The following is a 27,348-nucleotide window of genomic DNA, read 5'->3' as shown; positions in this document are numbered from 1 at the left end:
ATTTATTATAGTGGCGGCGAGGTCCAGTCGGCAGATTAGGGGTTAATAAGTGTAGTTAGGTAGGTCATATTAGGGGTTAATAAATATAATATAGGGGTCGGCGATGTTAGGGGCAGCAGATTAGGGGTTCATAAGTATAACGTAGGTGGTGGCAATGTCCGGTCGCCAGATTAGGGGTTAAAAAAAATTATTAGAGTGGCAGCGATGTGGGGGGGCCTCGGTTTAGGGGTACATAGGTAGTTTATGGGTGTTAGTGTACTTTAGAGCACAGTTGTTAGGAGCTTTATATTCCGGCGTTAGCCCATAAAGCTCTTAACTACTGACTTTTTTTTGTGGCTGGAGTCTTGTCGGTAGAGGGTCTACCGCTCACTTCTCCCAAGACTCCAAATACCAGCGTTAGGCAGATCCCATAGAAAAGATAGGATACGCAATTGGCGTAAGGGGATCTGCGGTAGCCTGGAATCGCGGTAGGGAAGTGAGCGTTAGACCATTTCCTGCCTGTGATATCCCTTTAAGACTTTCTGACTATCAGCACTTCCTCCTATTTAAGGAAGTGCTTCTCCATTACTCAGGGCCTGAAAATTAAAGTGGATTCTCTCATCCTTTGCTATTGCTCATTTCAAGCAGTTTATTTTTCCCTTTCAGGTCTAAAGTATTTAATAATTTTTGAAGGCTGATTGTACTTATAGTTTGCTGCACTTCTTTCTTGATTCCTTTTTTGGGACCGTTACTTCTAATCATATTCCTACGCTTCCGGAACTCTATCACTCACAGCTGAAGCCGCACTCACACATGCTGCTACCGGACGCCGCTTTCTAATATTCTCCGGTTTAGTATTTTCTCTGCTGCTAATACCGCTCTCCACGCTTCACCATCGTTTCTGGGGAAATCTGGTCTTATCACCACGCTGGTATTGGTATCGTATTGTATACAAAGTTTAAGGTTTACAAATATAACGCTAAGTGTCATTACTTACCTGAGCTGTATTTTCACTGAATTAACCTCCTCCTTGCTGCTCAATATTGCGTGTGTGTTGGATCATTGTATATATATTTTAGAGTGTTTGTGTGAGTGTGTGAAACTAAAGGAAAGTTATTTGAACATTACTTTACTAAGATTTGAACTTTATCAACTTATTTCATATCCTGAATATAAAGGAATTTTTTCTCATTTTTTCTTTGATCATAAACGAATCATTGTTTATATAGTAGAAGCTTGATCAGCTTCTCCCATAAGAATTATTATTATCATTCATAGTGGTATAGTCCATACTTTCATTTCAATTACTAAAGTAAATGCTCACCTTGTGCATGCGAGTATATTAAGTTATATATATTTGCTGTTTACAAGAAAAGAGCTACATTCCCTTTATTTTATTTTTCTCTAAAGTTGTGAGACAAATTTATTCACACATTTCACAGAATTTTCAGGCCATAAAAAGAAAGTTTTTTTTATTTTTTTATTTTTTGGAATATGGATCCTAATGAAATTAAAAATGAATTTTCTAATATTCATCAGAAACTAGAATATCTTGCTAGAGCATTAACAGAGGTACAAACTGAAAATAAAGCTCTCAAAACCATAATAAAAGATTGTATGTCAGGGAAAGAAGCAGGAATTGCTGAACCTCACATACAATACCCACAACCATTTTCTGGCAAACGCAGCGAATTCAGGGATTTTAAAAGTGCATGTAAACTTCTTTTCTCACTTAGACCTAAAACATATCATAGTGAAAGGATAAAGGTCTGTACCACTATTTCCTTCCTACAGGGGGAGCCACGCTCCTGGGCCAATAGATTTTTTGAAAGTGAACATTCAATATTGGATTCGCTTGAAGAATTTTTTTTAGCTATGACTGCCTTGTATGAGGATTCCCACACTCAAATAACAGCTGAAAATAAATTAAGATCTATGAAACAAGGGAAAAGAAACATTGAAGAATATATTACTGAATTTCAAATGTGGATAGATGACTCTCAATGGAACGAGATCAGTTTAAAGAATCAATTCAGATTGGGTCTCTCTGAATCCCTTAAAGATGAATTGTCACGATTAGAGATGCCTGACACACTGAATGGGTTGATGAAATTAAGCACCACCTTGGACCGAAGGTTACGTGAAAGAAAGGCTGAAAAAGCTTCCTATGAAGTGGTGCCCAGACGTTCATATCCCTGTTTTACAACCATGGAAAAAGCTGTTTCAAACCAGGTTCCTATGGAAATTGGAACTATAAGGGGTCCTCTAACCCCAGAGGAAAAAATTAGACGTAGATTAGAAAATCTCTGTCTTTATTGTGGACAAAAAGACCACTCCGTCACAAATTGTCCATCTCTATTGAGACAGAAAAAGGGTAAGGGTAGTTTCAAAAACAATATTTTTCACATTTCTCAAAACCCCCATCTCACTCTCACTTTTTCTTTACAGTGGGATCAGAAAAACGTGCGCTCTAACGCTTTGATTGATTCTGGGGCATCAGGAAACTATATAGACATAGCATATGTTAAGCTCAATAAAATTCCAACTGTTGTTAAGACACATCCTGTTTCTGTTAAACTTATTGATGGTTCTATTATACAACAGGGCCCCATTACTCATCAGACAATCCCTTTACTCATAACAACTGACCAAGGACATTCTGAATATATTACTTTTGACCTCATACCTATCTACATGCATATTATTATCTTAGGTTTTAACTGGTTACAAATACATAATCCTCATATTGACTGGTCATCACAACAAATAAAATTTGACTCTGATTATTGTACTAAGACTTGTTTTCCCTATCAGGTAATCTCTACTATGGAACATGAGCTACCACAAATTTATCAGGACCTGGCAGAGGTATTTGACCTCAAGGAGGCAGAAAACCTCCCACCACATAGGGAATTTGACTGTCCCATTGATTTAATACCGGGATCTCAGATACCACATGGTAAGATTTACCCTCTTTCGCAAGAAGAATTGGTATATCTAAGATCATATTTAGATGAAAACTTGCGAAAAGGGTTCATCTCACACTCAACATCCCCTGCTGCTGCAGGATTATTTTTAGTACGCAACAAAGATGGGACAATAAGACCCATTATAGACTACAGGGCATTGAATGAAATAACAATTAAAAATAGGTATCCTTTACCTCTCATACCAGAGTTACTCGAAAGATTAAATGAGGCCACGATCTACTCGAAATTAGATCTAAAGGGCGCTTATAATCTTATTCGCATAAAGGAAGGGCACGAATGGAAAACCGCGTTCAGAACCCGCTATGGTCTTTTCCAGTATAACGTAATGCCCTTTGGTTTGAGCAATGCTCCCGCAACCTTCCAACATTTTATCAACGAGATTTTTCATGATCTAATGGATATCTGTGTCATCATATATCTAGATGATATTCTGATTTATTCGAAATCTCCCATAGAACATGAAAAACATGTTAGGTGGGTTCTTACTCGACTCAAGGAGCATAAGTTATATGCAAAGCTAGAAAAATGTGTTTTTCATGTCTCAAAAATAAAATTTTTGGGTTATATAATTACCCCAAACAAAATAGAAATGGATCCTGAAAAAGTATCCGCTATTAAAGACTGGCCTAAACCCACTACAGTAAAAGCATTACAGCGATTTATTGGTTTCGCAAATTATTACCGTAAATTTATAAAAGACTTCTCCTCTGTGATAAAACCATTAACACAATTAACTAGCATAAAACAGCACTTTAAGTGGTCTGAACAAGCCCAGAAGACTTTTGATAGTCTTAAGGAAATGTTCACAACAGCTCCAATACTAACACTGCCTAAATTTGATCAACAGTTCCTGTTGGAAGTTGATGCATCTAATACAGGCATAGGGGCTGTTCTTTCCCAACAAAATAAGGAGACAGGTGAAGTTCATCCCATTGCGTTCTATTCAAGAACGTTGACTTCTGCTGAAGCTAACTATAGTGTTGGAGACAAAGAACTCCTTGCTATTAAGTGTTCTCTAGAACAATGGAGACACCTACTAGAAGGATCAGTAATTCCATTCCTTATATATACTGATCATAAAAATTTAGAATACTTAAAAAAGAATAAGACTTTAACAGCAAGGCAAGCAAGATGGTCACTCTTTCTAGATCGCTTTAACTTTCTAATAACTTATAAACCTGGGAGTCAAAACACAAAGGCAGATGCACTTTCACGTATTTATGAGATACTTCCACAGGAACAACCTAACTTCACTATTCCACCAGAAAAGATAATAGGTACTTTAACACCTTTAGAAGAAGAGATTTACAACGCTCTAAAACATGATTCAATACCATTACAAAATTGTTCCAAAGATCCTACTACAGGTCTTTTTTATCATGAAGAAAAGTTATACATACCTGAGAAAATAAGAGCTTCCATTCTCACACATACCCATGATCACACCATATCTGGTCACCCAGGGATACAGAAAACCATTGAACTTACCCGTCGTAAGTTTTGGTGGCCAGGAATGAATAAATACATTTATGATTATGTCTCTAGGTGTGAGAATTGTGCTAGAAATAAAATTGAACATAAAAAACCCATAGGGTTACTTAGACCTCTGCCCATTCCAGATAAACCATGGAGTACTATTGCCATGGATTTTATAGTGGAGTTACCTGCATCACAACAATATAACACTATCATGGTAGTAGTTGACCATTTAACAAGACTGGCTCATTTTATTCCACTTAAGGGATTACCAACTGCCATGACTACAGCTAAAGTATTTCTTGATCAGGTTGTAAGACTACATGGTTTACCCTCTAATATTATTACTGACAGGGGTACCCAATTCACCTCTTCGTTCTGGAGATCTTTGTGTAAATTACTGAAAATTGATCATCGCTACACTACTGCTTTTCATCCTCAGACAAATGGCTTGACAGAAAGACTCAACCAGACTATTGAACACTTTTTACGTTCTTATATTTCACATTTACAAGATGACTGGCTAATTTACCTTCCTATGGCTGAATTTACTCATAATAATTCATTCTGTTCCTCAACCAAAACATCCCCCTTCTTCGCAACTTATGGGTACCATCCTAATACTATAACCTTGTCCCACAAAACAGTAAATTCCCCTTCAGCTTTAGATTTTTCTTCCAAGCTTCAAGATCGATTAAGAGTATTGAAAAAACATCTAGCCGAAGCTAAGGAATACCAAAAGAAATACTATGATCGGAAACATTCAATTGGACCTGAATATAAAATAGGTGACCTAGTATTACTCTCTACTAAAAACCTCAAACTTCAGGTCCCTAGCAAGAAATTGGCTAACCAATTTCTGGGACCATACCCTGTGGAGCAGGTAATAAATCCCAATGTGGTCAAGCTCACGTTACCCAAGGACTACAAGTTTCATCCCACTTTTCATATTTCATTACTAAAACCTTTTGATTCAATGACACGTACGACAGTTGATCTTCCACCTCCTATCTCAGTGGATCTTCCAGAGGAATTTGAAGTTGAATCTATATTGGATTCTAGGATTCGACGACAAAGATTAGAATATCTTATCAGATGGAAGGGTTATGGTCCAGAGGATGATTCCTGGCATCTTCATTCGGAAGTTCATGCCCCTCGTCTGGTGAAGTCTTTCCATCATCGTTACCCCCTTAAACCTGGTCTGGAATCCCCGGGGGTGATTCCCTGAGAAGGGGGGGATGTGATATCCCTTTAAGACTTTCTGACTATCAGCACTTCCTCCTATTTAAGGAAGTGCTTCTCCATTACTCAGGGCCTGAAAATTAAAGTGGATTCTCTCATCCTTTGCTATTGCTCATTTCAAGCAGTTTATTTTTCCCTTTCAGGTCTAAAGTATTTAATAATTTTTGAAGGCTGATTGTACTTATAGTTTGCTGCACTTCTTTCCTGATTCCTTTTTTGGGACCGTTACTTCTAATCATATTCCTACGCTTCCGGAACTCTATCACTCACAGCTGAAGCCGCACTCACACATGCTGCTACCGGACGCCGCTTTCTAATATTCTCCGGTTTAGTATTTTCTCTGCTGCTAATACCGCTCTCCACGCTTCACCATCGTTTCTGGGGAAATCTGGTCTTATCACCACGCTGGTATTGGTATCGTATTGTATACAAAGTTTAAGGTTTACAAATATAACGCTAAGTGTCATTACTTACCTGAGCTGTATTTTCACTGAATTAACCTCCTCCTTGCTGCTCAATATTGCGTGTGTGTTGGATCATTGTATATATATTTTAGAGTGTTTGTGTGAGTGCGTGAAACTAAAGGAAAGTTATTTGAACATTACTTTACTAAGATTTGAACTTTATCAACTTATTTCATATCCTGAATATAAAGGAATTTTTTCTCATTTTTTCTTTGATCATAAACGAATCATTGTTTATATAGTAGAAGCTTGATCAGCTTCTCCCATAAGAATTATTATTATCATTCATAGTGGTATAGTCCATACTTTCATTTCAATTACTAAAGTAAATGCTCACCTTGTGCATGCGAGTATATTAAGTTATATATATTTGCTGTTTACAAGAAAAGAGCTACATTCCCTTTATTTTATTTTTCTCTAAAGTTGTGAGACAAATTTATTCACACATATCACACTGCCTGACTCTAAATACCAGCGGGCGGCCAAAACCAGCAGAACTCTAAATCTAGGCGATGGTTTGTTATCTACACCTCAAATACTGTAGAGTTAGGCACAGTTCACATATTAATTAAATTCAAATTAAGGCCTAGATTTGGAGTTTGGCGGTAGATGGGCTGTTAACGCTCCGCGGGCTTTTTTCTGGCCGCAGCATAAAATTAACTCTGGTATCGAGAGTTCAAAAAAATGCTGCGTTAGGCTCCAAAAAAAGAGCATTTTTACCGCAAATGCAACTCTCGATACCAGAGTTGCTTACGGACGCGGCCAGCCTCAAAAACGTGCTTGTGCACGATTCTCCCATAGGAAACAATGGGGCTGTTTGAGCTGTAAAAAAACCTAACACCTGCAAAAAAGCAGCGTTCAGCTCCTAACGCAGCCCCATTGTTTCCTATGGGGAAACACTTCCTACGTCTGCACCTAACACTCTAACATGTACCCCGAGTCTAAACACCCCTAACCTTACACTTATTAACCCCTAATCTGCCGCCCCCGCTATCGCTGACACCTGCATTTTATTTTTAACCCCTAATCTTCCGCTCCGTACACCGCCGCAACCTACGTTATCCCTATGTACCCCTAATCTGCTGCCCCTAACACCGCCGACCCCTATATTATATTTATTAACCCCTAATCTGCCCCCCTCAACGTCGCCGACACCTGCCTACACTTATTAACCCCTAATCTGCCGAGCGGACCTGAGCGCTACTATAATAAAGTTATTAACCCCTAACCCGCCTCACTAACCCTATCATAAATAGTATTAACCCCTAATCTGCCCTCCCTAACATCGCCGACACCTAACTTCAATTATTAACCCCTAATCTGACGACCGGAGCTCATCGCTACTATAATAAATGGATTAACCCCTAAAGCTAAGTCTAACCCTAACACTAACACCCCCCTAAGTTAAATATAATTTACATCTAACGAAATTAATTAACTCTTATTAAATAAATTATTCCTATTTAAAGCTGAATACTTACCTGTAAAATACATCCTAATATAGCTACAATATAAATTATAATTATATTGTAGCTATTTTAGGATTAATATTTATTTTACAGGCAACTTGGTAATTATTTTAACCAGGTACAATAGCTATTAAATAGTTAAGAACTATTTAATAGTTACCTAGTTAAAATAATTACAAAATTACCTGTAAAATAAGTCCTAACCTAAGTTATAATTAAACCTAACACTACCCTATCAATAAATTAATTAAATAAAATACCTACAATTACCTACAATTAACCTAACACTACACTATCAATAAATAAATTAAATACAATTGCTACAAATAACTACAATTACATAAACTATCTAAAGTACAAAAAATAAAAAAGAACTAAGTTACAAAAAATAAAAAAATATTTACAAACATAAGAAAAATATTACAACAATTTTAAACTAATTACACCTACTCTAAGCCCCCTAATAAAATAACAAAGACCCCCAAAATAAAAAAATGCCCTACCCTATTCTAAATTAATAAATGTAAAAGCTCTTTTACCTTACCAATCAGCCAATCGGATTGAGCTCGCATTCTATTGGCTGTTCCGATCAGCCAATAGAATGCGAGCTCAATCTGATTGGCTGATTGGATCAGCCAATCGGATTGAACTTGATTCTTATTGGCTGATTCCATCAGCCAATCAGAATATTCCTACCTTAATTCCGATTGGCTGATAGAATCCTATCAGCCAATCGGAATTCGAGGGACGCCATCTTGGATGACGTCCCTTAAAGGAACCGTCATTCGTCGGGAGACGCCGGAAGAAGAGGATGGATCCGCGTCGGCTGATTCAAGATGGACCCGCTCCGCACCGGATGGAAGAAGATCGAAGATGCCGCTTGGAGAAGATGTTTGCCGGTCCGGATGTCCTCTTCTTGCCGGATAGGAGGAAGACTTTGGAGCCTCTTCTGGACCTCTTCAGCACCGGATGCCAGGACAGATCGGTGATACCTGTTGAGGTGAAGACAAGGTAGGAAGATCTTCAGGGGCTTAGTGTTAGGTTTATTTAAGGGGGGTTTGGGTTAGATTAGGGGTATGTGGGTGGTGGGTTGTAATGTTGGGGGGGGGGGTATTGTATGTTTTTTTTTACAGGCAAAAGAGATGATTTTCTTGGGGCATGCCCCGCAAAGGGCCCTGTTCAGGGCTGGTAAGGTAAAAGAGCTTTTACATTTATTAATTTAGAATAGGGTAGGGCATTTTTTTATTTTGGGGGTCTTTGTTATTTTATTAGGGGGCTTAGAGTAGGTGTAATTAGTTTAAAATTGTTGTAATATTTTTATTATGTTTGTAAATATTTTTTTATTTTTTGTAACTTAGTTCTTTTTTATTTTTTGTACTTTAGTTAGTTTATGTAATTGTAGTTATTTGTAGCAATTGTATTTAATTTATTTATTGATAGTGTAGTGTTAGGTTAATTGTAGGTAATTGTAGGTATTTTATTTAATTAATTTATTGATAGGGTAGTGTTAGGTTTAATTATAACTTAGGTTAGGATTTATTTTACAGGTAATTTTGTAATTATTTTAACTAGGTAACTATTAAATAGTTCTTAACTATTTAATAGCTATTGTACCTGGTTAAAATAATTACCAAGTTGCCTGTAAAATAAATATTAATCCTAAAATAGCTACAATATAATTATAATTTATATTGTAGCTATATTAGGATGTATTTTACAGGTATGTATTTAGCTTTAAATAGGAATAATTTATTTAATAAGAGTTAATTAATTTCGTTAGATTTAAATTATATTTAATTTAGGGGGGTGTTAGTGTTAGGGTTAGACTTAGCTTTAGGGGTTAATCCATTTATTATAGTAGCGGTGAGCTCCGGTCGTCAGATTAGGGGTTAATAATTGAAGTTAGGTGTCGGCGATGTTAGGGAGGGCAGATTAGGGGTTAATACTATTTATGATAGGGTTAGTGAGGCGGATTAGGGGTTAATAACTTTATTATAGTAGCGCTCAGGTCCGCTCGGCAGATTAGGGGTTAATAAGTGTAGGCAGGTGTCGGCGACGCTGTGGGGGGCAGATTAGGGGTTAATAAATATAATATAGGGGTCGGCGGTGTTAGGGGCAGCAGATTAGGGGTACATAAGGATAACGTAGGTGGCGGCGCTTTGCGGTCGGCAGATTAGGGGTTAATTATTGTAGGTAGCTGGCGGCGACGTTGTGGGGGGCAGGTTAGGGGTTAATAAATATAATACAGGGGTTGGCGGGGTTAGGGGCAGCAGATTAGGGGTACATAAGTATAACGTAGGTGGCGGTCAGCAGATTAGGGGTTAAAAAAATTTAATCGAGTGGCGGCGATGTGGGGGGACCTCGGTTTAGGGGTACATAGGTAGTTTATGGGTGTTAGTGTACTTTAGGGTACAGTAGTTAAGAGCTTTATGAACCGGCGTTAGCCCAGAAAGCTCTTAACTCCTGCTATTTTCCGGCGGCTGGAGTTTTGTCGTTAGAGCTCTAACGCTCACTTCAGAAACGACTCTAAATACCGGAGTTAGAAAGATCCCATTGAAAAGATAGGATACGCAATTGACGTAAGGGGATCTGCGGTATGGAAAAGTCGCGGCTGAAAAGTGAGCGTTAGACCCTATTTTGAGTGACTCCAAATACCGGCGGTAGCCTAAAACCAGCGTTAGGAGCCTCTAACGCTGGTTTTCACGGCTACCACCAAACTCTAAATCTAGGCCTAAGATTCTTGGTGAAATTCACACAAGATTTATTATCACATAAACTAAAAGACCCAAATTGACAACATAATATAACTGGAAATGAAGTTGATGAGTGAAATATACCTTATAAGAGTAATGAATATTTGTGAATGAATAAACTTTACATACATGGGTTCAAAGTATTATGTACTCAGAGTTGTCAATGGAGGTCTTTTAGAGTTCATTCATTGCAAACAATTGTTGGAAATTTAGCAGGAACATTATTATTTATAATTCATAAAGAAATATTGTATAGTTCATTGACCATACAACTACTACGGACACTAAGTAATGAAGGAGTTAATGAGTTAATTATACCCTAGTGAATCATATGTTTTAATTTCCTTTAAATAGCCCTTTGAGGAGAGGAAAGACAGTGAGCTATGAGTATGGCGTAATTGCTGAAACGCGTAAGCTTAATTGTGTGCTAAGGGTATACGAAGCCTTTTTGCTTTGTTATTTTTGTTCCTTTTATAATGAAAGCTTAACTAAGCTGAATAAAGAAAATTGTTTCAACTGCTACACCCGACTCTTTCCTTTAAAACCAAAGGTATTGATTGTTAACTTTTTCACAAACTTGGTTTTCTCACTGAAATTATTTACATTCCACAATTATTGTAAAAACATATCTAGGATCCCCTTTGCACAGAAATAGCAGACATTCATGGCTTTGCAGTTGCTTTTTGGTAATTAGAATTACAGCTGCGAACAACACTTCTATTATTGCAAGCAGTGAAGGGGTTAATTGGGTAGCTTGTAAGGTTAATTTTAACTTTAGAGTAGAGATTACCTTCCCACCTGACACCTCCCTTCTTCTAATCCCTGCATGATCCCTCCCAAATAGCTCTCTTTACTCCCTCACCCAACACTGGGCACAACCATCTTAGGTACTGGCAAACAATATGCCAATATATGAAGATTTAAGGCAATTTTTTTTTCTTACTTTTTTCCTGCAGTATAGGATCCCACCTTACCCTCCAACCTCCCTCCCTCCCAAACAGCTCTCGAACCCTCTCCCCTCTAACTAGTGTCCCCCATCTTAGGTACTGGCAGAAGTTTTTATTATTTTTTAAAATTTTTCTGTAGTGTAATGGTCCCCACACCTTCCCCCCTCCAGTGATCATTAGTTAGGGACCCCCACCCCAACTTTTTCTGTAGTTTAGCTCCCCATCCCTCTTCTCCCTTTATTTTTATTTTCCACAGTGTTAAACCAACTCACTCCCTCTCCATCCCTTCTCTCTCCTTCCTCCACTGCTGGACCACCCACCTGCCTCTCGGATCCCCCTACCTGCACCAGCAGATGATTGTTACTGATAGTATAACACATAGTGTCACCGTCTGTAATGATCTTGCATCTTCCTTCAAATGGATCTGGAGCGCTGATCATGCTGTACTGATCGTGCTCTACCGATCGTGCTCCGGTTCCATATGCGGCAGATGCCTGGAGCTCAGGAACTCCAGCTCTCAGCTGTAACTGAATAGCAGAGACTGCTGGAGCTTCCTGCTGCTCTGACGTATATATACATCATTGGTTCATTGGAAACACATTAAAGGAATTTTTTTAATTACACTGTCCCTTAAAGACATCATAAACATCTTCCCTGTTAAGGATACTTGAGTACTAGAATATAGAAACACTGATGTATTCCATCTGAATCATGAAAGTCTAATTTTGTTATTTTAGTATGCATTGTACATTAGTAGGACAAGCAGTAGACATGTGCATTGTACCATCAGTAGGACAAGCAGTAGACATGTGCATTGTACCATCAGTAGGACAAGCAGTAGACATGTGCATTGTACATCAGTAGGACAAACAGTAGACGTGCATTGTACAATCAGTAGGACAAGCAGTAGACATGTGCATTGTACATCAGTAGGACAAGCAGTAGACATGTGCATTGTACCATCAGTAGGACAAGCAGTAGACATGTGCATTGTACCATCAGTAGGACAAGAAGTAGACATGTGCATTGTACCATCAGTAGGACAAGCAGTAGACGTGTGCATTGTACATCAGTAGGACAACTAGTAGACATGTACATTGTACATCAGTAGGACAACTAGTAGATATGTGCATTGTACATCAGTAGGACAAGCAGTAGACATGTGCATTGTACATCAGTAGGACAAGCAGTAGACGTGCATTGTACATCAGTAGAACAACTAGTAGACATGTGCATTGTACCATCAGTAGGACAACTAGTAGACATGTGCATTGTACCATCAGTAGGACAAGCAGTAGACATGTGCATTGTACCATCAGTAGGACAACTAGTAGACATGTGCATTGTACATCAGTAGGACAAGCAGTAGACATGTGCATTGTACCATCAGTAGGACAAGCAGTAGACATGTGCATTGTACCATCAGTAGGACAAGCAGGAGACGTGCATTGTACCATCAGTAGGACAAGCAGTAGACATGTGCATTAATCTATTAGATGGTGGCCCCAAATCACTTCAGTAAATTGTAGTTTATCTTTCTGAAAGGTCTATCAATAAACACAAATTACACTGCTTGGGTACATCCAAAATACTTAATGGGACAATAAAGTCAAAATTACACTAAAATGTGCTAAATAGAGCATGACATTTTAAACAACTTTCCAGTTTACTTCTATTATCAATTGTGCTTAGTTCTTTTGGTGTTTTTTGTTAAAGAGGAACCATAGGTGAGCTCAGGGGTCTGCTCTTGTCTTTAGCCATCTACCAATTTTAAATATACAGTCATGGACAAAAATATTGGCACCCCTGCATTCGCCCAGACCACTTCACCCAGAAAATTGTTGCAATTACAAATGTTTCGACATTCTCATTTTTATTTCTTTTGTTTGTATTGGTATGACACAAAAAAGTGGACAAAAAAAGCCAAATCTGACACATTCCATGCATAACTCCAAAAATGGACTAAACAAAATTATTGGCACCCTCAATTTAATATTTGGTACCACACCGCTTGGAAAAAATAACTGAAATCAATTGCTTCCTGTGAACATCAATGAGTTTCTTATACATTTCTACTGGAATTCTGCACCACTCTTCTTTCACCAACTGCTCCAGGTCTCTCAGATTGGAAGGGTTCCTTTTCCCAACTGCTGTTTTGAGATCTCTCCACAGGTGCTCTATGGGATTGAGATCTGGACTCATTACTGGCCAGTTCAGTACTCTCCAGCGCTTTGTCTTAAACCATTTCTGGGTGCTTTTTGATGTATGCTTTGGGTCATTGTCCTTCTGTAAGACCCATGACCTCTGACGGAGACCCAACTTTCTGACACTGGGCCCTACATTGCACCACAGAATTATTTGGTAGTCTTCGGATTTCATTATGCCATGCACATAGTCAAGATATCCAGTGCCTGAAGCAGCAAAGCAATTCCAAAACATTAGTGAACCTCCACCATGTTTGACTGTAGGGACTGTAATTCTTTTCTTTAAAAGCCTCATTTATTTTTCTGAAAACAGTAGAATGATGGGCTTTACCAAAAAGCTGTAATTGTGTTTCCTCTGTCCCCAGCACATTTTCCCAAAAGGATTTTGGCTTCCTCAGGTAAGTTTTGGCAAAGTCCTATCTGGCTTTTTATGTTTCTGTGTCAGCAGTGGGGTCCTCCTTAGTCTCCTACCATACCGTCCCTTTTCATTCTGATGGCGACTTAAAGCGTGAGCTGACAAATTTGTACCCTGTGCCCTGAAGGTCAGCTTGAATTTGTCTGGAAGTTGATCAAGGTTCTTTATACACTTTTCAAACAATCTTTTGTTGCAATCTTTGATCAATTTTTCTCTTTCGTCCAATGTCCAGGAAGATTAGCTACAGTGCCATGGGCTGTAAACTTCTTGACAATGTTGCACACAGTGGACATAGGAACATTAAGATCTCTGGAGATGGACTTGTAACCTTGAGATTGTCCATGCTTTTCCACAATTTTTGTTCTCAAATCCTCAAACATTTTTTTGCTGCTCTTTCTCTTCTCCATGCCCAGTGTGACACACAGAGACACACAACAGAAAGGTTGAGTAAATATTTTTCACCATTTTAACTGGTTGCCGGGGTGATTTCTATATTGTTAGCACCTGTTAATTGATACAGGTGAATTTAATTACAAATTACAAGAGCATCACAAACTTGGAATGCAATTATTTCTTACAATTTTGCCCAGTCCATTTTTGTAGTTTTGCGGGGAATGTGTCAGATTTGGATATTTTTTTTTTCTACTTTTTTTTCTGTCATACCAATACAAACAAAAGAATTAAACATAAAAATGCCTAAACATTTGTAATTGCAACAATTTACTGGGTGAAGTGGTACATTATCTGACAGAAATGCAGGGGTGCCAATATTTTTGTCCACGACTGTAGTTAAAAACACTGCTGCCATAGACTGCTATAGACACTCATTTTGGCCTACCTAGGTTTACTCTTCAACAAAGGACACCAAGAGAAAAAAACACATTTGATGATAGTAGAAGTAAATTGTAAACTGTCTAAAATTGCATGATCTATCTGAATCACAACATTTTCATTTTGATTTTGCTGTCTCTATAAAATTGATTATTGCTATAATTTATGTGATTTGATGTAATTTTCTTTATAATAAGTGTCTCTTCTGTAGATATGGCTTCTTATGTGGCACACAATGGCACCCTGACTGTGATTATTAACAAGACTCTGCTCCAGGTGAGTTTCCATTCACTTTAGATATTTTACAAAGGATCCAGTTGCTGAGCATTGTGAAAAACATATTGTATGACAGCTTAAAGGGACAGTAATTTTTTTTTTCAATTGCAGCAACAAAACTATACCATCTGTAATACTCCCTGAAAATGTTGCAAAAAACAATTTTCAAACATTATTTTTCCTACAAAAGTATCCCTCTGAACATGGTAATGACTGCCCCTGTAAGAAGCTTTTTATTTAAATACTCAATGAATGGTACTGCCAATACTAACAGAAGCTTTGAATATTTGTGCTAGTATTAAAGCAAGCAATGAATGGTTCTACTATTCATAAGGCAAGTAATAAATGGTTCTGCCAATCCTAAAGAAAGCAATGAATATTCTGCCAATCCTTAGGCAGGCAATGAATGTTCAGCCAATCCTAAGGCAGGCAATGAATGGCCCTGCTAGTCCTAAAACAAGCAATGAATGGTTCTTCCAATCCTAAGGCTAACAATGAATGGTTCTGCCAATCCTAAAGAAAGCAATGAATGATCTGCCAATCCTAAGGCAGGCAATGAATGTTCTGCCAATCCTAAGGTAGACAATGAATGGTTCTGCTAGTCCTAAGACAAGCAATGAATGGTTCTGCCAATCCTAAAACAAACAATGAATGGTTCTTCCAATCCTAAGGCAAGCAATGAATGGTTCTGCCAATCTTAAAACAAACAATGAATGGTTCTTCCAATCCTAAGGCAAGCAATTAATGGTTCTGCCAATCCTAAAACAAACAATGAATGGTTCTTCCAATCCTAAGGCAAGCAATTAATGGTTCTGCCAATCCTAAGGAAAGCAATGAATGGTTCTGCCAATCCTAAAGCAAGCAATGAATGGTTCTGCCAATCCTAAGGAAAGCAATGACTAGTTCTGGCAATCATAAGAAAAGCAATGACTGGTTCTGGCAATTCTAAAGCAAGCAACGAATGGTTCTGCCAATCCTAAGGCAATCAATGAATGGTTCTGTCAGTCCTAAGACAAGCAATGAATGGTTCTGTCAATCCTAAAACAAGCAATGAATGGTTCTGTCAATCCTAAAACAAGCAATGAATGGTTCTGTCAATCCTAAAACAAGCAATGAATGGTTCTGTCAATCCTAAAACAAGCAATGAATGGTTCTGTCAATCCTAAAACAGGCACTGAATGGTTCTGCCAATCCTAAAACAAGAAATTAATAATTCTGCCAAAACTAAAACAAGAAATTAATAATTATGCCTGTGACAGACCCCTCTGTCAACCTCCCTACAGATTATGGATTCAGGCATTATGTTAAGTCACCCTGTGCCCATTATAGGTACAGAGTGCAAATCCAACAGTACTGGAGGGGTTAACTTCAGTTTTGATTAACTGTTGTTGGAGGGGTTAACTTCAGTTTTGAGTAACTGTTTTGTCTAAGACAGTTGGAGTTGTTTTTAAACCAGAAGTAAGCAGGAGAAGGACTATAAACAAGTATCTGAGCAAAAGGACCTGATTTTAAAGAAAACACAGAGCTCTGAGAGTTGAAGGAGAGTGTCAACCAGGTGGGAGACCTGCATAAATACCGGGCATATAGCCCTCAATAAAGTATATTCTGTTTTACCCTCAAGACGGAGCTTGGTCTCGTGTTTGTGGGGAAATTAACTGGATTTGTGTGTTGCTGATCCCGTATTCAGGGCATCTTTCATCTGGTATTAACCCTCGATATCAGGGTTATACCATAACAATGCCAATTCTAAATCAAGCAATGAATGGTTCTGCCAATACTAAGGCAAGCAATAAATGGTTCTGCCAATCCTAAGGAAAGCTATGAATGGTTCCATAAATCCTAAAGCAAACAATGAATGATTCTGCCAATCTTAAATCAAGCAGTGAATTGTTCTGTCAATCCTAAGGCAAGCAATGAATGGTTCTGTCAGTCCTAAGGCAAGCAATTAATGGTTCTGTCAGTCCTAAGGCAAGCAATTAATGGTTCTGCCAATCCTAAGGAAGGCAATGAATGGTTATGTCAGTGCTAAGGCAAGCAGTGAATGGTTCTGTCAATTCTAAAACAAGCAATACATAGTTCTGCTAATCCTAAAACAAGCAATGAATGGTTCTACTAGTCCTAAGTGTCACAACTACTGCTGCAACTAACCTTTCCCCCTTAAAGGGACATTCAACACTGCCCACAACATTAATCTATGTTGAAAAACTATAAATAAAGATCAAGCTGCAACGTGCCCCCTTTCTCTTACTTCCTGCCTTCACTGTTGAATCGTCTACGATAACTTCAAAATTGGTGTCCTAACATGGCTTCCTAACTCCCCCCACCGTGACGTATTCAGCTTCTTTTTCAAACCAGCAGCCAATGATAGCCCATTCCTCGGACTGAAATCCAAGCGCATTCACGGCCGTTAGCGCATGCGCGATATACTAGGAACAGTGAAAGTGGAACCATAATAAGCAAAGTTGTTTCCGTTCCGCTTATATTACGCATAGTACTCTATTTAGTTCTATTAGGTAAAACACGATCCGATATGCAGCGTCGCCCGCAAATGCCGGTGACGCTGAATTTTGCGCTTGTTTGGTATCCTATATACGGCGTAACCTAGAAGTTACGCCCGTATATTTCTGCCGTCGCCCGTAGTTTTTTGGGCCATAGGCAGGTATACCAAACCCGCGCAGTTTGGTATCCAATATAAAGCGTAAGGACTTACGTGGCGAAAATGGAGAAATCTTACTCCATTTTCACCTCGCCACAAAAAGCAGCCGTAGTAAGCCTTACGCTGTCTATTGGAGCCCCGTAACTCCCTAAACTACCTGCCAAATAAACCTAACACCTAACGCATGCGCAATGTCTATCTACCTGTCAACCGCGATCTGCTAAATAAAACCTAACACCTAACGCATGCGCAATGTCTATCTACCTGTCAACCGCGATCCTCCGCCGCAATCCCTAATAAAATATTTAACCCCTAAACCGCCGCCCCCTACATTAACTACCCCCTAATGTGATCCCCCTACACCGTCGCCAACTATATTAAACTACCCCCTAAAGTGAGCCCCTTACACCGCTGCCATCTACCTTACCTACCCCCTAAAGTGAGCTCCTACCCCACCGCCATCTATTTTAAAATTATTAACCCCTAATTTAATCCCCCTACCCCGCCGCCACCTATATTAAATTATTTAACCCCTAAAATACTAAACTATCCCTACCCCTAAACCTAAGTCTAACCCTACAAATAGCCCTGAAAAGGGCTTTTTGCGTGGCATTACCTCAAAGTAAACTGCTCTTTTGCCAGCCCTTAAAAGGGCTTTTTGCGGGGCATGCCCCAAAGAAAACTGCTCTTTTACCAGCCCTTAAAAGGGCTTTTGGCGGGGCTTTGTCACAAAGTAAACTGCTCTTTTGCCTACAATCTAAATCCCCCTACACCGCTGCCACCTATAATAAATGTATTAACCCCTAATCTAATCCCCCTACACCGCCGCCAGCTATATTAAACACATTAACCCCTAATCTAATCCCCCTACACCGCCGCCAGCTATATTAACTATATTAACCCTAATTATATTAGGGTTAATATAGTTAATATAATTATTATATTATATATATTAAGTATATTAACCCTAATTATATTAGGGTTAATATAGTTAATATCGTTATTATATTATATATATATTAAGTATAATAACCCTATCTAACTCTAACATCCCTAACTAAACTCTTATTAAAATAAATCTAATATTAATATTATTAATGAAAATATTCCTATTTAAATCTAAATACTTACCTATAAAATAAACCTTAAGATAGCTACAATGTAATTAATAATTACATTGTAGCTATTTTAGGGTTTATATTTATTTTACAGGTAACTTGGTATTTATTTTAACTAGGTACAATAGCTATTAAATAGTTAATAACTATTTAATAGCTACCTAGTTAAAATAATTATCAATTTACCTGTAAAATAAATCCTAACAAATACACCTACACTATCAATAAATTAAATAAACTACAAATATCTAAACTAAAATACAATTAAATAAACTAAACTAAATTACAAAAACAAACAAACACTAAATTACAAAAAATAAAAAAAAAGATTACAAGATTTTTAAGCTAATTACACCTATTCTAAGCCCCCTAATAAAATAATAAAGCCCCCCAAAATAAAAAAATTCCCTACCCTATTCTAAATTAAAAAAGTTCAAAGCTCTTTTACCTTACCAGCCCTTAAAAGGGCCTTTTGCGGGGCATGCCCCAAAGAAAACTGCTCTTTTGCCTGAAAAAACCCACAATACCACCCCCCAACATTACAACCCACCACCCACATACCCCTAATCTAACCCAAACCCCCCTTTACACCCAAACACCCAATCGGATTGAACTTGAATCTGATTGGCTGATTCAATCAGCCAATCAGATTTTTCTACCTTAATTTCGATTGGCTGATAGAATCCTATCAGCCAATCGGAATTCGACGGACGCCATCTTGGATGACGTCATTTAAAGGTACCTCATTCGTCGTTCAGTCGTCGGCCGGGATGGATGCTCCGCGTCGGAGGAGCGAAGAAAGAAGATTGAAGATGCCGCTTGATGGAAGATGCTGCCGGATGGAAGAAGACTTTGCTGCCGCTTGGATAAAGACATTTAGTTTAGTTTATTTAATTGTATTTTTAGATAGATATTTGTGGTTTATTTAATTTATTGATAGTATAGGTGTATTTGTAACTTAGGTTAGGATTTATTTTACAGATAATTGGGTAATTATTTTAACTAGGTAGCTATTAAATAGTTAATAACTATTTAATAGCTATTATACCTAGTTAAAATAATTAACAATTTACCTGTAAAATAAATATAAACCCTAACATAGCTACAATGTAATTATTAATTATATTGTAGCTATCTTAGGGTTTATTTTATAGGTAAGTAGATTTAAATAAGAATATTTTAGTTTATAATATGAATTAGATTTATTTAATAAGAATTTAGTTAGGGGTGTTAGGGTTAGATAGAGTTAATATAGTTAATATAAATACTATAGTAACTATATTAACTATATTAACCCTAATATAATTAGGGTTAATATAGTTAATATATATAATGTAATAACTATATTAACTATAATATACTTAGGGTTAATATAGATAATATAGCTGGCGGCGGGGTAGGTAGATTAAATTAGGGGTTAATAATTTTAATATAGATGGCGGCGGTGTAAGGGGCTTACATTAGGGGTTAATACTATTAATATAGGTGACGGCGGTGTAGGGAGGGCAGGTTATAGGGCAAAAGAGCTGTTTACTTTGGGGCAAAGCCCCGCAAAAGGCCCTTTTAAGGGCTGGTAATAGAGCTTATTACTTTAGGGATATTAGATTAGGGGTTAATAATATTAATATAGCTGGCGGCGGTATAGGGGGATTAGATTAGGGGTTAATAATTTTTATATAGGTGGCGGCGGTGTAAGGGGTCAGATTAGGGGATAGATAAGGTAGATGGCGGCGGTGTAAGGGGTTCACATTAGGGGATAGATCAGGTAGATGGCGGCGGTTTTAGGGGTTCACATTAGGGGATAGATCAGTTAGATGGTGGCGGTTTTAGGGGCTCACAGTAGGGGGTTAGTTTATGTAGATGGCGGCGGGGTCCGGGAGTGGCAGTTTAGGGGTTAAATACTTTATTAGGGATTGCGGCGGGGGATCGCGGTTGACAGGTAGATAGACATTGCGCATGCGTTAGGTGTTATTTTGCAGGTAGTTTAGGTAGTTACGGGGCTCCAATAGTCAGCGTAAGGCTTCTTATGGCTGCTTTTTGTGGTGAGGTGAAAATGGAGTAAGATTTCTCCATTTTCGCCATGTAAGTCCTTACGCTGTATATTGGATACCAAACTGCCCTGGTTTGGTATACCTGTCTATGGCCAAAAAAACTACGGCCAACGGCAGAAATATACGAGCGTAACTTCTAGGTTACGCCGTATATAGGATATCAAACCAGCGCAAATTTTGGCGTCGCCAGCTTTTGCGGGCGACAATTTTTATCGGATCGAACCCCTGATATTTAAAACCTTGCTGCTCAGGTGAGATGATACAGCGAGGCCCTTAAAAAATGTTGGAAACACAAATGTTATCTTGATAAATGGTTATATTGCTATGTAGTGTTCTTTATGTGCAACAGAGATTCCTACTTTACACTACAATGTAAAAAAACAACAACGATTTTGTGTGATTTCTATCCATGCTGGTGAGGATTTCAATATCAGGCCCTACACGTATTCATATGCAGCAAGTACAGCTCCAATCCATACAGAAGACTCTGCTGTCGGAAGACTGTTGAATTTTTACAAGGACCAAATAGTCTATTACTCTGCTACATCCAGGGCCCAAACCGATATGCAGCGTCGCCCGTAAAAGCCGGCGACACCAAATTCTGCGCTGGTTTGGTATCACATATACTGTGTAGCATACAACTTACGCGCGTATATTTCTGCCTTCGCCCGTATTATTTTTACCCATAGACTGACATACAAAACACGCGCAGTTTGGTATCCAATATACAGCGTAAGGACTTACGCGCGCAGATTTCAGAAAATCTACTCCATTCTAATCTCGGCACAAATTGCAGGCGCAGGAACCCTTGCACTGACTAAAAAGCCAACGTAACTCCCTGGAAGCCTTAACAAACACATACATTTAAGCAGCATCTCAAGGTTAAAGGGACAGTATACTATGATATTTCTTTTTTAAGGTTTATTTGTGTATTTGAAATAGTTTGAAGCCACAACATAATCAAATAGATTGAGCTTGTAGGTACTTTATCACATTGTGGACATATACTTGCTTATTTACTTTCAATTGGATTACCTTCATCTCTTTAGAACCCACTGGAGTGTAATTTATTCTAATGCTAACACAGCTTGGCACTGATGCCAAAATATATAAAGGGACAGTCAAGTCCAAAGAAAACCTTCTTCTTTTAAATAGGGCATGTTATTTCAAACTACTTTCAGATTTAATTAGAACACTTGCTTTGTTCTCTTGGTATTCTTAGTTGAAAGCAAAGCCTAGGATGGCTCATATGTTCATTTCTAACACCTTCTTGAAGGCTGCCTCTTTGCAATTGTGTCAAAACAATCACAGACACCACAACCTCTCACCTGCAGACTTAAAACACCTGATAATGCCCACCCTATCAGTAACATCACTACTATATATACCAATGTGTCAATTTATATTGGATGTGATATACATTGATTTACATCTTACAAGTGAATATTACTATATGTACCCTTCAGAAACAACTATTGTGGATGTGAGTTATAGTACAAGAATATGTCAGAAAAAGGATAATATTACCTTTTTTGGGCCATTTCCACACAGGCCTTATTATATGTTTAAACAATATTAGTGTACTAAAACACCCCTCACATGGATGTGGATGACAATTATATGGTAAATAACAGAGGACAAGATTTATGGTGAACTTTAAGAATATTTGTTTTCTATTTTAGGCTTCTTGGATGAGGGGGCTGAGGTGACTGGAGTGGATTTCCTGGTTCTCCTGGTTTGGGAAGATTCAGATGATTCTGCTGGAGTGCTGGCCACAGATGATAGGCTGGAGGCAGTGTCCTGCTGGTGTGTGAAGTGCTCAACCAACACACCCAAGAGTTGGTTTTGTTCCCGTCATCTGTTGTCAATCTGCATCTGCATATCAGAAATAACTCTCATCATCTGTGACTGGTTTTGTACAATTGCAGTTAATGATGCTGCCATGTCCTTCTGCAGCTCTATCCTACACTGGAGTAACCTCTGTTGGCTCCTGTGAAACCTGTGTTGGCTTTTTGTCTGCTCTTGCAGCTTGTTATGAGCCTCCTCTGGAGTGAGATGTATTCCTCGCCCAGGGGAGAATACAGTGGATCTACAGGCTCTTGAGCAGCAGTGATTCTAGGTGCAGGTTAAGCTCTATCTGCTGGTGCTTCATGGACAACTTCAGCTGCTGGTGCTTCAGGGAAAACTTCAGCTGCTGGTGCTTCAGGGACAACTTCAGCTACATCTGCTTCATGGACAACTTCAGCTGCTTGTGCTTCAGGGACAACTTCAGCTATATGCTCATCTGAGGATGGTGGAGCTCTCCCAAGGGAAGCGGATGGTGGAGCTCTCCCAAGGGAAGCAGATGGTGGAGCTCTCAGGCTGGATTGGTAGTCCCATTACCGACTAGTGTGTGACCACTCAGCCTGTCCAGTTTGCATTTCTTTGGACATCCCCTGTGTGGAAAAGCCATGAATGGCCTGATATTGTGTTGGGGGGGGGTCAAGACATGGACCCTTCGTGGCTGACTTGGCTCCCCCTCAAAGCCAAAAGGATATTCCTCAGGCCAGGTATCTTGCCAGGGGTCGTATGCCAATGGTGGTGGCATAACTTCTGGGTCCTCAACGGAGGCAATCCAACCCTGCTCATGCCTGGGAGGATACTGTCCATGTTGCTGCCTGAAGACTGATGGTGGAGGGGGCTGCATGGCTATGACTGGTGGTGGAGGTGGCTGCATGCCTGTGACTGGTGGTGGTGGTGGTGGAGGTGGCGGCATGCCTGTTTGCAGCCTGGTGACAGGAGGTTCTGTGGAAGAGTCAAATGATGATAGGGATTAGTACAGTCATATATATGTCCATGTGGGCATACAATGTACATTGATACATGCTAGGGACAATACTCATTCTCATGTCAAACTGTATAACATGCATGTGCACAATGTGATTTGTGATATGAGGGATTTTAATCTGCACAGTATACAGGTATGTGTTTCATACAATAGTTATGTGTACATGTCAGTGATGAAGAAATGTGTTCTTTAAGTGACACTATGGTCACACAATTTACTTTAGCCTGATGTAGGCACAGAACCTGCTTTCGGAGCTAAACGTATTGTGATGGCTATAGTGTCCATATACTGAAAACTCAACATGTGGCTTGTGGCCTGTGTTACTCTGAGACATGTTAGTATTGCATTATTCCACCTCATATCATGAATTGCATTGTGTTAAGTAGCATTAATGTCAAATATAATTGTAGATGTTTTTGTTAGTAGGCCAAATACCATGCTCCTCATTGTGTACATGAATGTGTGACATTAAAGGATATTATATCTCAAATACATATAATACTGGTGTGTGGGATGTTACTCACCAGCATGAGGTGCTGTGGTTGCAGCCCCTGTGTCACGAGCCCCTGGAAGTCCACGGACTGCTGTGATACTCAGGGACCTGCGTATCATCTCCTGCCAGGTGTTGTATTCGGTTTCCAGGGGTGGACCACCGCTGGTTCCCCTCTGGTGCATGGTTTCCTGCCCCATCTTCTCTTTCACCCGCCTCTTTTAATCGTTCCACCTTTTTTTAAGTTCCTCGACAGTCCTCCTCTGTGGGGCCACACTGTTTACAGCATCCTCTACCGCCAACCATGCTGTCTTACGCCTTCGGGCAACGCCTTTGCCCTTCTCCTGGCCAAAGAGGGCACTGTGGTTGTCCATGATGGCCTGGACTAGCGCAACTTTCTCATCAAATGATAAGTTTGGGCATCTCATGCGCTCCTCCTCTGTGGCCACCTGGCTTGATCCCTGGGATGTCCCTGGTGTGGGTTCCTCACTATCCTCTTCCCTCCTCCCCCCTTCTGTCCCCATGTGCACCCTCTGTCCCTCTTCTAAGTGTGCCTGGTCTCTGGGCATCTCCCCTCCCATCATCCCTTCTAACTCTCCCTCTCCCCACTCCACTAACTCCCTGACGAGGACCCTGCTGCTCCTCCTGTCCGCTACAATACTCCTCTCCCTGCAACTCCGCTCCCCTCCTCCCCTCCGCCCTACCTCTCCCTGCCATCCTCAAACTACACACACTCACACACTCACACTCACTCCCAGTTCAATCACACACAACCACAACCAAACACTCAGCCTATCACACTGTAAAATTTAAATAAAATGTGTGAGGTGTTAGAAAAAAAAAGTGTTGTGTATTTTGTATATGTATGTATGCAATATGTGTACAATATGTAAAAATAAGTGTAAGTAAATGTACAAGCTTACCCAAACAAAAATCCGACTTAACTAACTATTATGCTGCGCCTCTCTCACTACTCTTACTAATCCTATACTCACTGTAGTGTGCTGTAGCTCAAGAAACCATCCAAACACACTGAAGAAAATGGCGACTGCGCATGGGTTTATATATGACTTTTGAATAGCGTAATTACGTTGCGCATTTTTAGATGGAGTCGCGGGTAATTTTTAAGAGTCTTAGCAAAATTTGCATAAAACTACACTTTATTGAGACTTTACGTGAACAAACTACTGGCGTAAGTACTTGCGACGACTAAAATGTGTATTTGCGCACTTTTCGGAACAACGCCAGTTTGTCCTACTTACGCCACTTTAGCATCTGACGGCGCCATATATTGGATAGTCCAATGTGCGAGGTGAAATTACGGGCAGCGTGGGTTCCCTCGCTTGCGCCGAAAACTACACCGTATATCGGATCGCGCCCCCAGTGTTTTTCTCCATGGTCCTAATTTTTTAACTATTTTTAACATAGCACTTTCTGGAACTAGCAAAACCTAGAATTTAATGCCATAACCCCTTAATTTACTGAGGTGGTAGCTGAGATTAACAATTTGCCAATATTTGCTGGGGATTTCAACAACTAATATCTATTAACAAAACACAATGCACATTGCTTTTCTATCCAATTGATTAATTTGCATCTAATCTGGATGCTGGTCCTAGGTATTGCTACCAATGAAACGTCTCCCTGGTGTGTGCGCATGCTAATTCTCTTCTTCACAGTGTTGTCTATGCTGATAAGCGACTCTTTTTTTTTTACTCCCATGCCAAAAAGCAACAGAAAATAACAACAACTCAAATGAGATAATCTACCCTCCTTTTTTATTAAGCTATTGCATCAGTAGCTTAATTCTGCATCTTTGTGTTATTCTTACCTTAAATCATACTTTGGGACCCATATCAACTTGTGATCCAAATGTATTTTCAAGTCTAAGTCTGCTTACATGAAACCCACAATTCAGATAGAGCTTTCCATTTTACTTCTGATATCTAATTTGCTTCATTCTCTTGGTATCATTTGTTGAAAAGCATATCTAGATAAGTTTAGGAGCTTAGAGCTAGCTGCTGATTTGTGGCTGAACGTGTATGCTCATTTTCATTGGCTTAAAAATGTTCAGCTAGCTCCCAGGAGTGCATTGCTGCTTCTTCAACTAAAGATACCAGAAAATTAAGCAAAGTTGATAACAAAAGTCAACTGGAAAGTTGCTTAAAAATATATAATCTATCTGAATCATGAAAGAAAAATGTACACCCTAACAGCATCTCATAGGTTCTTTAGAATCTTGTCCACGAGTATGTTGTTCTGGTTGTGAGAGAATTGGACGTTTCTTCCATTCTGGGTTACATCGCAAGAAGCCATCCTAACTAGAGTGCTCCTAACAAATTCTTCATTTGTATCACTTCACATGTGTTCCATTTTCTGCGGCTGTGACATTCATTACACCTGGAGCGTCACATGAGCATTCACGTACACTTCTCATTTATTCGCAAATTCCTGAATTCAAATATTCATGCACCAAAGTTATCCTTCGTTTGCTGATCTTCAAGTCCAATATGATGCGATATGGTTTGTTTTTTAACTAGATTCATCTTCCGCGTTTAGCAAGTTAAAGTGGACATATTTTCTAACAGATAAGAGAACAGGTTGATGCCTAGATACATGGACCCTTTGAGTTCTAGGATGTGTAACCTGTCTGTTTGAATACAACTTATTTATTATTTCACTATTACTTACTCTGAACCCATCTGATATTTTTTTCAGCATTACAAGAAAGGAGTGATAAACCCTAAAAACAATCAATGTGACCCAGAGCTTGTGGATCATGCAGTACTAATAGTGGGATTTGTTGGTCGTAAAAGAGGTAAGTTCCAATGCCCTTAGTGTCTAACAGCACCCTAAAAAATTAACAAAGCAAAGAGGTCATTTAAAGCCATTACTGTGACAATACATAAGCCTGGTATAATAGGGGAATCCAAAGAGTTATTTTTTATTTATTAATGGACAAAATATATTAAACTTCCTAACAGTTACAAGACTTCAATTATCAAATTTGCTTCAGGTATCCTCTGTTGAAGGAGCAGCAATTTACTGCTGGGAGCTAGCTGAACACATTAAGTGAGCCAATCACAAAAGGCATCCACTAATCAGCAGCTAGCTCCCAATAGTGCACTGTTGCTCCTGAGCCTACCTAGGCATGCTTTTC

At 39.0% G+C, this 27,348-nt stretch overlaps 1 long non-coding RNA gene across 1 annotated transcript in view; it reads left to right on the top strand.

Annotated features, from left to right (window-relative positions):
• LOC128635718 (uncharacterized) overlaps window positions 1-26,991 on the top strand; it is a 31,784-nt gene extending 4,793 nt beyond the window's left edge. Inside the window, exons 2-3 of the long non-coding RNA XR_008398568.1 lie at window positions 14,982-15,046; window positions 26,907-26,991. This is a non-coding gene — a long non-coding RNA (uncharacterized LOC128635718). The remainder of the gene's footprint in view (window positions 1-14,981; window positions 15,047-26,906) is intronic.
• The last annotated feature ends 357 nt before the right edge of the window (window positions 26,992-27,348 follow it).

This window comes from Bombina bombina, chromosome 7, assembly GCF_027579735.1.
Source record: "Bombina bombina isolate aBomBom1 chromosome 7, aBomBom1.pri, whole genome shotgun sequence".
Classification (NCBI taxonomy): Eukaryota; Metazoa; Chordata; class Amphibia; order Anura; family Bombinatoridae; genus Bombina; species Bombina bombina.
This window is presented reverse-complemented; position numbering and strand designations above follow the sequence as displayed.